This window comes from Vicugna pacos, chromosome 23, assembly GCF_048564905.1.
Source record: "Vicugna pacos chromosome 23, VicPac4, whole genome shotgun sequence".
NCBI classification, from domain to species: domain Eukaryota; kingdom Metazoa; phylum Chordata; class Mammalia; order Artiodactyla; family Camelidae; genus Vicugna; species Vicugna pacos.
Genome location: NC_133009.1, coordinates 30395592 through 30408600, shown reverse-complemented (window position 1 = coordinate 30408600; position 13009 = coordinate 30395592). Strand labels below are relative to the sequence as shown.

Genomic DNA, 13009 nt, shown 5'->3' with positions numbered 1-13009 from the left:
GGGCAGAGGGTACATTAGAATAACAGCCACTGGATAATCCTAAAAACTGTATTCTACCTGGAAATGGCACAATTATTTCCAGTCACATATCATTAACCAAAGCAAGTTATTTGGCCAAGTGGATAGGGAGGGGCATGAAAAGCAGGGTGAGCAAATATTTTGATACAATGTAGTCTGCCACATCATTCTTTCTTCTATATTTAATGAAATTATAGTGTATCTTTCAGTATTGAGAATGATGGCTACTAGTTTCTCTCTCACACACACACACACCACCCCCATACACATGCATACACATGTATTATATATTGATACAAATGGAGAAAATATAAGTATAGCTATTGATATAAATATAAACATGTATTTATATTTACATATCATGTGAAAGGATGCTCTGCATTAAGAGTTTAGATTCTTTTTCATTAAGGGTTTTGATTTTTTCATCTAGAGTACTGAAATAAATTTATTCTAACCTTTAGTTACAATCCAGTGATCTAATAATGCACCTATCGTATTTCACATGCAAGTTATATTACTGTATTTCTCAATATTTAAGCATTTGCATTCCTGGAATATACTTCATTGGCTCATTCTTAGTGTTCTTTCTTGTTATTTATTTTTATTAGATTATACTTGTAAATATTTTATTAGAATATTTTATTGATATACTGAGGCTAAACTGAATTTCGAAGCATTTTGCTTTTACAGGAAGTATTTTGCTTTCTTCTGGTTTTCTCTGACAGATTTTGATATTTGCTTTTTGCTGACTTGATTAAAGATATTGGAAATTTTCCTAGAAAAGTTAAAATAGCTTTTAAATTATTTTTGAAGTGAAAAGCAATTCACTTTGACTTCATCTAGGTTAACTATTTTTTCTGCAGAAGTGTGCAGACTTCCTGACAATTTTAATGTGGCTCCTACAGTATACAGGAGTATACAGTCTACAGTATACATAACAAGTATATCTGTTAATCTTTTTTTGAAAAATTATCTATCCAAGTTTTCCAATATATTTAGAATTAAAGACAATATAACACTGTGATTTATCTAATTTCTTTTGAAACAGTTTTTATATCTCCATTTTCATTTGTGATGTGTTGGGTTGTGTCAGTTTTTCTCTACATGAATTAGTTAGTTATTAAAATTCCAAAAGGGCTAAATTTTTAATTTATTTATCAGGCATTCATCTTTCCAGGTGTTAATCATTAATCATTAATTCTTCATAATTATTAATATTGATATTAATTTGATTATATTGCTAACCAACTGTTGTTCTTCTAAGAGCAACATTCTCTTGGTCCTTCTTTTGTATTTTAGTTTATTTTCACATTAAATGTACTTTTGTAGCTTAGAGTATATTTAGTATATTTGGGATATGAATCTAATTTCCGGATTCTAGACCTATCAGTTATTAACTGGGATGCTGGGCATTTTTCTGAGCCTTGAGATTGTTTATTATTTATTTTTTAACATTTGAGGAAAAAACTACTTTATTGTAAAGCTTAAATGATATACTGTATAGACATCATTCGATACTATGTCTTTGGAACAAAATAAATACTCATAAATGATTGCTAGTATATTTTAATACCTGCAGAGATTTGTACATAATTATGTAATTCTAGCATTTAAAAATCTTCAATAAACAAATTAGAAAAAAGAGACTCTTCAAATTTCAGTCAAAACTAAGGCCCAAATCACCAAATACAAGAGTTTAGATTTACATGTTTGTAATCACTGTTTCAACTCTTTATTTCCCCTAAGTCGGGAGTATACATTTTGTTCTCAATTCTAGTATCAGCAGGACATTGATAACATATGTATCTAACAGCAAGTCTGAGATTAGCTTTTGATAACATCTTAACCCAATGTGGTATTTCTATGTATGCTTTGGTGTCTATACCAACGTTTCACAATACAAATTCTTCTGATGCTGAAATGTCCTTTATGAAATATTCTCTATGAAATATGCTAACCACTACCCACATGAGGTTTTTGAGGACTTGAACTATGACTGGTGTGACTGAATAACTGAATTTTATCTTTTATTTTGTAAAAATGTAAATAGTCACACATGGCCACATGTAAGTTCTGGGAAACAAACACCTAGGCTAATATCATTGGTATCTAGATAGATCAAACAATTCACAGACGCTTCCCAATTTCTCCCCAATTAATCAATGTCAATCCAGTGGCTCTGCCATTCTGTCTCTAAACTTTGAGTTGTCTCTTATTTTTCACCCTAAAATCTATCTTAGTTGGTAACATTATGCAAAAAAAAATTAACATAAAGCTAATGGCAAAACACAGTAATTGAAAAGTTTTTCTTAAACTCTTCGATATGGTTCAATAAATAATCATGCTTTTACTGTAATCTCTGTATCTTGATTTTATTATCTGTAAGATGCTGATAACACTAGGAAGACCTACCCCATATAATTTTGAATTAGCCAGCTGAAGTAACGCATACATCATATCATACCATGCTTTACAGAGCATGAAGTCAGGATAATGAGGTGGTTAAGAGCACGAGCTTGGAGGTCAAACCTGCTTGGGCTCAGTGATAGCCCTGCCATTTAATAATTGTACTACACTGAACACACTATTTAACTGCTCCAAGCTTCAGATTCATCATCTGTAAAATATCGGTAATAATGCCTAACTTCAAAGATGTTTGTGTAGATAAAGTGAGACAATGTTGATAAAGCCCTTGGCACAGAGTGCAGAGATGCAGGCGAAACGCAATAGCTCAGAGGAGTAGCTGGGCGAGTGTGGCTGCTGCTGCTGCTGCTGTTACAAAAACATTATAAATACAACTTCTTTTTCTGAGGACTTTTTAAGTGCTTGTTTTCAAGTTAAAAGAAATATTTCTCAACACATGAATTAAAAAATAATTTGAGTACATTGTGCTTTAATTCTAAAACAACTACAGACGGAAAAGTGATTGGGTGTCAGAACTGGATGCCTGCCGGTTGACCGGAGCCACACACGTAGCCCATTTTTCAGCAAGACGCAGGTCCCAAGTCTCCCCTAGACCGTAAGGGTAAGGAGTAGAGCCGACTGGTCCCAGAAATTGTGATGCGTGGCCTGGCATCACAGTCATTTCTGTTGCCTGCTCCTTGTCCAAATTTAACATGGCAAGTTTCCTAAGTAAGGAAACTGTTGCGAACTCTCTAACGACAATGAATGAAGTGGCTGGCTAAGTCACTTAGAATTTGGGGGTTTGCAGACACACAACAGATGACTTTTATTTTTAGAGTTGCTCTAAAAATACACAGGAAAGTAAAAGAACAGAACATTTTCTCAGTTCACATAATTTGAATCACTACTTAGCCAGATGTAAAATACTATGGTGTTTCTTAGGAGCTTGAAGGTTATTGGGGGGGGGGAATGCAGCTTTAGCAAACCTGCAGACGCAAGTCCCCCTTAGCACTCCACAATGAAGCTGATTTAGCCCTCAGCCCTTGAAAGTTCTCCTGATATTTCTATTTATTTTATGGACTCTGATGAGTCATGGTTTCAGCTAACTTTCTTCTCTCCACTTCTACATTACTGCATCATCTACTTTCTTTCCTGTCTGAGACCTGAACTCCCTTACCATAGGATTTTTTTTTTTAAAATAGACATTCTGTGTTATAGGGCCCTTTTCTAGTCAAGTTGATACAAGACAGTGAGCCGGCCATAGATCAGCTGCTCAGGTGCCACTTCCTCCCATTGTTCATCCAGCTAAGGTTAGAGCTGCAGGGTTACATGCTACAAAATACAGCAGTTTAGGAATAAAGAGACCTCCGGAGCAATACAGTTAGCTAGCATGGCTTTTGCCCTTTCAAGTACAAATACCTTTTTCTTTTGGATAGAACAAAATATGACAGTCTATTTATAGTTTGCTTAGACTCTCATCTGGAAATTTGCTCATTACATGGCTAAAAACATATGAATATTTTAGTCATAAACTCCTCTGGATGTGTTAATGACATGTCAAATATTACATTAAATAAACTTAATTTTTAATCTACTACTTTAAGGTAAGTACACAAAAGTTAATTAGTTTATAAAGAATTAACTAGTACTTATAAATAAGTAAATAGCACCTTATTTTCTAAACAATTAGTTCCATTTTATGATTTTGAAAATTAATTCTCTATTTCAAAACCATATTTTTCCCAAATAAAGTTTAATAAACCAGATTCATGAATAATATCTATTTGTGGGAGACACTATACTACTTGTCAGTTAGGAAATTAATCAAGGTAGATTATTTAAGATTTTGATACTTAAAGATTATGTAAATGGTATTATTTAATTAATGATATATTAAAAATTACTCATATATATAAATCTAAAGCTGAAATCACATTACCTATGGGTTAGATATTTGGTGATCTAGATCCGATCAAAGTAAAATTTAGCAATGTTTAAATATGCAATATAATATTAATCATCATCACCATGCTGTACATTACATCCATATGACTTACTTATTTCATAGCTGGAATTTTGTAGCTTTTGACTCCCTTCTCCCATTTTGCCCATCCCTCTCCCACTTCCAGCCCTGCCTCAGGCAACCATCAAGCTGTTATTTCTGTCTATGAGCTTGTTTTGTTCTTGTTGCTGTTTGTTTGTTTTTTAGATTCCACATGTGAGTGAGATCATACAACATGTCTTCCTTGGTCTGACTTATTTCATTTACACAATGCCCTCAAAGTCCCTCTATGTTGTCACAAATGGAAGATGTCACTCATTTTTATGGCTGAATATTATTCCACTGTGTACATATACATATATATACTGCATCTTCCTTATCCATTCATCCAGCAATGGACACTTAGGTTATATCCATACCTTGGCTATTGTAAATAACCAAATAAATGCTATGAACACTGGGGTGCATGCATCGTTTCAAATTAGTTTTTTCATTTTCTTCCTATGGTAGCTCTGTTTTTAATTTTTTGAAGAACTCCCCTGCTGTTTACTATATTGCCTGCACCAATGACATTTCCACCAACAGTGCACAAGAGTGTCCTTTTCTCCACATTCTTGTCCACTTTGCTGTCTCTTATCTTTTTCATAATAGTCATTCTAACAGCTGTTAGGGGATATCTCATTGTGGCTCTGATTTGCATTTCTCTGGTGATTAGTGACGTAGAGCATCTTTTCCTGTGCCTGTTGGCTGTCTGTATGTTGTCCTTGGAAAAATATCTATTCAGATGCTCTGCTGATTTTTCAATTGAGTTGTTTGTTTTTTTCTAGAGTTGTATGAGTTTTTTCATGTATTTTGGATTTAACCCCTTGTCAGATATATGATTTTCAAATATTTTTTCCCTATCAGTAGGTTCCCTTTTCATTTTGTTGATGATTTCCTCTGCTGGAAAGAAGCTTTTTAGTTTGATGCAATCCTGCTTGTATATTTTTGCTTTTGTTGCCTTTGATTTTGGAGTCAGATTCAAAATATCATCACCAATACCTATGTCAAGGAATTTACCACCTGTGTCTTCTAGGAGTTTTATGGCTTTAGGTATTACAAACATTTTATTTTTAATACAAACACATGCACAGAATCCGTATTGCCAAATTTGAAATCAGTGAATATAGAGTGAATTCTGGCAATATGTGTCTTGAAATTTCTTCATAATTACTTATGGTCTTTGTTCAAAAGTCAATAATCATATTGCTCTCTTGTGGCATCCATTTAGATTAACAATCTGTCTTTTAATAAATATATTATGTCATCCATCATGAACACAAGCAACAAATTTAAGTAACTATTTTTCACTAAGTACCAAAGACTATGATACATTCTCCAATGTAATTTGTGTGTGTGTGTATATATACATATATATATTTATTGACTGAAGTGTATTCGTTTTCATATTCTTTTCACTATAAGTTAGTATCCAGTGTAATTTTTAAACTCACTGTCTTCTATCATAAGTTGTTCCTATAACCCACTCTTGGATACTGATATGAGTGTTTTCTTGGCTGCAATTACTTCTAGTACCAGTCAGTCAGTCAGTCAGTCTGTCTATCTATCTATCTATCTATGATCAACTATTTAGTAAGCTCCCATATTCTTCAGGTGCCAGACAGCCAGCATTCCCAGCAACTCCTGCAGAGACCTGGTACCCAAGCTGAGATTATCTGCCACTCAAACTCAACAGTTTTGGCCTTCCTTTCAAGGTCACTGCCATGCTTGCCCTATAAAGGAAGAGCCCCAGGGTAGAGGGATCCCTCTGCTGATACACAGTCCTACCCTGTGTTATCTGCAACCCAGCGCCAGCATGTTTCGTGCAAGATGCCTGCAGAATGGAAGACCTGTGCACATTTGGGCCCTTCTGTACATGCGCTCTAGCCAGCACCAAGCATCACTTGCTGGTGTTCACCCCCCAGGCCTTTTGCTCGATCCTAAGTTTGCGGTGGTAGGATAAACTTAGTCCAAACCTGGAGCATGGAGGAATTATTACAGAAAGGAAAGTAAATAATTCTAGGTAACAACAACTCTCAGCGCCAGGTGGATTCTGGGCCCTCCGTAAGGAGGGCTGTAGGAGATAATGCAAAGATTTGGAGTCAGGGCCCAGGAGCTCCCTGGGGGGCTTCCGTAAGCTGGAAGGAGACCGCCATCCTTCCCCTAGCTCTGTAGGCAGTTGGTGCTTAAGCTTGACTTTAATTTCCTCAGCATTATGCAGAAGGATAGTATCTACCCTTCCTGCAGAGTTGTTGTTAGTTGAAGAACAAAAGAAGTGCTGTAAACGTTGACCTCTTGTTGGTTTGAGGAAACTGAGCCAGAGTTGTCCCCCAAGCTACTCTGCAGAGAAAAATGCAGCCCTTGGAATCTAGCAGTAGAGATGGGCAACTATTTCTAGCACCATTCAACTAATTTTTTGAATTGAATTTGGAAAAATACTTCTATTGCCCAGTATTCCCTCATATAGTATGCATGTGTATTTAATTTTTATAAATAAAATATACTTATTTTTAAATGTTGTTTTATATTCTTCTACCTACTGTGACTCCAGATACACATATTTTATGCCCTCTGATATAGCCCCAAGCTCTGGTCTTTATTTTTAATTTTTTATTTTCTATTTTTCATATTTGACCATCACTTTTGCCCTATGTTCAGGTTCCCTGATTAGTTTTTATGTCAGCTCCAGTCCACTGCTAAGCCTATTCATTAACTTGTGGTTTGATATATTTTCAACTGTATTCCTCTGCTGATATTTCTTACTTTTTCTGTATTGCAAGCATATCTTCCTTTGTGTCACTGAACCTTTTCATCATGGTATCTGTTCTAAAATCCACCCCCTCCTTTTTTAAACTAATTTCAACATTGTTTCTTCTAGGTGATCCAGAAGACAGAGGACCCAAATAGAGAAAATTACTTAACTGAAACCACTGATACATTTTATATAAAGGAAAGAATGTCTCAGACGAAGAAATCAAAAACCAAGAGACAAGAGACAAGAGTCACAGTGAGTCTCAAGCAACAGAATTAATTAAGCCAATATACACCTGCCTAGATTTCAGAATCGATATGAACCAGTGACTTACGTGTACCTCTTGTTAGTTTTCTTTTTCAGTGGAAGAATCTCTGGTGTTTTTATTAAGCCTTTTCTCACTCTTATGTGCTGGACGTGTGAAAGGCATGTCACATGTTTTTTGGTCACAGGTTTTTCAGATTGGGGTGGGGGGAGTACAGGTAAGGATCTGTCCCTAAGGAATTACAGTCAAGGAGCCTCATATACACTCCGACCTGATCTAGGTGATGAGTTCTTGATCCTCAAACCTGAGACTGGTGCCAAGATGGGATGAGAATTTGGTATGTCTTGAGAGAGCGATATTGCATTTTGTTTGTTGGGAAAATGTAAATTGCTGTGATCAGAGGATGAACTGAGCCAAAATGACTTTTCCAATCACAACGACATAGTATGCATGGTCTCGCATGAACTTCCATAGAGTTGCCACCCACTGTTAGGAGTAGTTTGTGACTTCTGTGTTGATGGGAATGTGGTACAAATTATACTATCTGATTCTCAGGGCTAAGCTATACACGGAGATAACATTTCTGTGCGGCTTTCTCTTTTTCACAGCAGTCGACTTTGACCACCTTTTTGTGAGGAAGCTCAATCCACACGCAAAGGCAAAGACCAGATGTTAATCTAGCCTCAAATGATTCTAGCCCCTAGTCTTTAAACATCTGCTCTCAACGCTGCCAAAATTTCAAGTTTGTGAACAACCACCAAATTATTGTCATTGTTCTAAGCCTTTCTAAGTTTTGGACTTGTACATTATTCAGCCATAGTAATTGGAAAGAGATACTTTTGTGGAGAGGAAAACACAGGGAACAGAGGGCAAAAATAAACTTTAGAATTGTCCATAATATTTTTGCTTTTACCAGAAAAACATATTTATGTATTATGTTTGCAACTCACGTGAAGTAAAACAGAGGGGATTTAAAAAGAAATATTTTCAAATGATATAAAAATGTTTACCACACTACTTTTTTAAATTATGTTAAAGTATAGAATTTTAAAATATTATTTAAATTATTCAAATTGTCATTTAGAATGTGAGAATAAAATACTGAGTTGAAAAATGGGCATTAGGCTATATATTCTATGTCCTGCTCTGAGAATAGGTAATTTGATATTAGGAAAGTAAATTAACATCCTTAGTACTTAATTTCCTTATCTATAAATACCATATCCTTTCATTCCATAATTCATTACATATGGTAAATTAATGACCCACACATAGTAAATTAACCAGATGCATCCTTTCAGTATGGCGTAACACAAATAATTAGTAAAGTATGTGTTGAGACATATTCAACCCTATTTTACAAGCTAAAATTCACATACATATGGATATATTATCTTTTCTTACAAGGGTCTCTCTATATAGAGACAGAGTCAAAGTTAAAGTTACATTCTACCTTTTACAACGGTATTCGTTGCATGTTTTAATTATGAGAACATTTATATTTATATAGGTCACTTATTTCACAATTAACAGATGGCTTGAAACAAAAAGAAAAAATTAAACGATATATATTAAAATATATTACCTTACAGAAAAATATTTTAACCCCACTGCTGTCTTTTATCAGAATGTATGCTAGCGAATTAAATGTTATTTTAAAGGATTTATAAATGAAGATTAAATACTTTCCAAGTGTAGTTTGTAAAAAAAAAAAAAAAAGCCACCCCTTGTTCTTGCTGTTCCTTTCATTTCCTAAATTTATAGCTAATTTTCACGAGTTATAAAGTTCAGGATTACACATCCCCCCACCCACGACACCTCCCAGCTTTTAAAAGAGCTTAACAATTTATTACAGCAATTTAGCAAAAGTACTGCTGCTTCCTGTCAGAATTTACTGGCATCTTTGCTCACAAACTGGACATAAAATATGTCAATGTGACCCTGATTGGTATCCTTGATGCCTGACATTGATTGCACATATTTCCTCTGATTTTATGTGCATGTTTGATAAACCAGGTTAACCTGGAATGCCTTTAAATCTCTATAATGAAATTCTTGGATTTGCAAAAAACAAATTCTTATTATGAAAAAAAAACAAGTTGAAACAAAACAGAAAAACTTAACTAGAGACAATTTATGTAATTTGGTAAAAGACAATAAATATTAAGCTATATTTAATAATCACATCTGACTTTAAACCAAGTAATTTATAATTATACTGAAAGTATACAACCGAATTTATGAGATTCCTTCCTCGAAAAAAAGTGACTTGTGTGATCCTCCTCTAGTCCCTCATATTTCTCTGGCTAAACTGTTCAGGAATAGTAATGGTGATTTCTCTCAAGCCTCCCTCGCTCACTTTTCTTCTCACCTGCAAAGATGTGGACCCCAGTGGAAAACAATATTTAAGACCACCAACACCTGAATAGTTTGTTCTTATTACTATAAATGAAAACTGTTTTCCAAATGATGTTAATATCTGTCTCTATCACCTCCGTGTCATTATATACGTGATCTTATAAGGTTTAGGACTTGAAGGCTGCTCTTGCTTTTGTTCGCCTGCTAATAGTCTCATGTGACATTAACATTAATAACCTTCACTATTTACATGCCAATAAAACTCCTATATTGGGAAGTTTATGCTCTCAATAAAATATTGTAGGAAATGAAATTTATTTGATATAATGGGTGCAGAGGTAATGAGGAAATTACCTTAACCATTTATTCTTTATTTTGAAAGTGGAATTTTTTTTCAGTAGTTTGTATTTTTATCTGGAAGGCTTCAAAAAAAAACCTTTATTAAAGTAAAAGTGTTACGATATTTTTCTTTTATTATTTATTTGTGTAGCCTAATGCCAGAGATGGAAAGCCCAAACTAATATAGAGAAAATTCAATTACAAATATGAGTAGAACGCTAGGTTGCCTAAGGGAAATGTTTAGGGAACAGAAATACGTGTATCAGTGCATATATATATAAATATATATGCATATAATTATATATATATGTAATTATATATATGCACATACATACACACTTTTATTCATATTTATTTATACACACATACATATATAGTGGTGTGTATCGAAATATTTCTCAGATACTGATTTTATTTAAAATCTGAAATTTTTTTAGTTTTAAATATAATAAATTTTAAAACTTACAGAGTGATAATACAATTGCACATGTTATAAAAGGCACACAGTATATTGCATGATAATCCAATCATTCTGTTTGGAGGCCAGCAGCAGTTTGTTTTCTTACTGACACTTGGAATCTCATTAATAATAATATCCTTTATGCCAAGGGCCATGTCCTGATGAGGTAGCAGGCAGACTGAGGCTGTCCTCAGACTGGGAGGCCCTGTCCACTCTGAGCCACATGAGTTTTCACACCTCACACCTGCTCTCTTGTGCTTGTTGGTAGCTGATGTAACATCCTCCAAAAGTACCCACGACAAGTATATTTCTTATGCTCTTCCTTTGTTCTCACATAAATACATTAAAAGCAACTTTAGTTTTTAAAATATAATTCCATGCTATCTTTTGATATATATTCCTGTGGAATAATCTTGGTCTACTTATTTGTGCTATTCCAGGCAGAAAAGGGTAAACTTCCCCGCTGTGGACTAAATGCCCATGACCACTGCTCTTTCACATGTTATTTTTCTTATGTTATTTTTTTAATTAGAAGCCATCAAACAAACACTAACCACATTTCCTTTCAACTTAACCATATTTATTTCAAGTGAAAAAGTAAATATTTACCTTCTGTTATGAAAGATTATCTGAATGAAAAGCAGTGTATTTCATATATTAAAAATTAAAAATTTGATTTTTATCTTAATACAAAATGAAAGAAATTAAATATATCCTTACATTACTACTTAAAAAAATATACTCTGAGTCATATGGTATTAAAATTTCTTCCAAATTTCATGGAATAGGTATTTAAATTACAATTTTAATTTAAAATGTACAAATTCTTTTGAAGACTCCAATATCAAAATGTACAGCAGCAGAACAAAACTAATGAAGAAACAGTAACAGAATTAAATCAAAAAAAAAAAAAAAAAAGAATCCTACAGACCAATGTAATCAAGAGCACAGGTACAAACTCCTGATTCAAAGATCAACAAATCAAATTCAATAACATATGATATAAACACCCCAGAAAAGTCAAGTAAGATTTATTACATTTGAATGAAATCATGGTGTGAGAGAAGGAAGTCTACAAATTTAACAAATCAAAGGTTGTTTATGAAGAAATTCTACTGCTAATGCTGAATTATCTTGCAAGCCATTTAGTGGAACCCAAGATATTCTAAAAGCAAGTGATAATACACTTAAAATTTTTATCTCTGAAGTGAATTCACCAAAAAATTACGAGGAAATGAAGAACTGCTTTAAAAAGCATTCAGGGAGAGTTGCTTAGATGTTGAAGAAGAAAAATTTAGATTCCACATCACATATATTCAAAATAAGAAACAGAAGATAAGTCTGTCTTTCTTTTGTCCTTTTTGAATAAAAGGAGCAGATGTTTCAGTCCTATGCATTTTTTTAAATTTATGAAATATTTACAGTTTCCCACATTAAAATTTACAGCAGCAGAGCTAATCTAATTAAAAACAACAAAATCAAAACAAAAAGGATTCTCTAGACTAATCTTTTCTCTTGAATAAAAGATGTAACTTCTAAAAGCCTTTAACATACATTCGAAGAAAAAATATTTTAAGTAATTCACTTCTTTGAAAATATTTACTGAGCACTTACCACCTGTCAAATGACTTCAACTCCTGGAGATAAAAGCAGGAAAAGCTGTTCACTTTCACGAAGTTCAAGTCTAAGGTGGGAAAAAAAGAATTAAACAAAATAAGAAAAAATAGTAGGAATTGTGAAGATCAAAGAATTAAAAGGATTTCAGATCCAACAGGGTCTTGTAGGCCAAGCTAGGGACTTTGGGTTTTACTTGAGTGAAAAGCCACTGAAGTGGTTTATTTTTATTTGTTTCTTTTTTAGTGTCATGAGACGGCTTAGATTTTTAATTGCCTACTGTAGTTGCTGTAGGGAGACTAATTTGAAAGAAGGGGAATGAGAAAAGCCTGAACCAGGATCGAGTCGGCTATTCGGTAACTTTGAAGATCCCTGAAACAAACTTTTATACTAATGCTTGCTATTTCCCCAGGAAATTCCTGCAGTAGCACTCTGCACTTGAGAAGGAATAATAGTTATTGGGTGGTGAGACTGAGGGACAGAGAAAGAGAGCGTTAAAGGTTAACACCAAGAATAATGAGCCAAAGAACTAGAAAACGGGAGTCACCATGAAACATCATGGGAAGAACAGGTCTGGAGAGTGTTGGTGTCATGACCAGTACTCAGATGACATTAAATACCAGGAAGTTAATGACATAAATCTTAGTCAGTGTAGACAGGAAAGAGAGGAAGTCCAAGTCCGAGCCTAGAGGTTCTCTGCCACTGGGAAAGGAGTCCAGGAGAGAAGCCAGCAGGAGGACAAGGGGGAATTAGCAGAGA

At 34.1% G+C, this 13009-nt stretch overlaps 1 long non-coding RNA gene across 1 annotated transcript in view; it reads right to left on the bottom strand.

Moving 5' to 3' along the window:
- Positions 1-13009, bottom strand: part of LOC116285260 (uncharacterized) — a 137254-nt gene that overhangs the window by 38381 nt on the left and 85864 nt on the right. Inside the window, exon 5 of the long non-coding RNA XR_012063593.1 lies at positions 12251-12320. This is a non-coding gene — a long non-coding RNA (uncharacterized lncRNA). The remainder of the gene's footprint in view (positions 1-12250; positions 12321-13009) is intronic.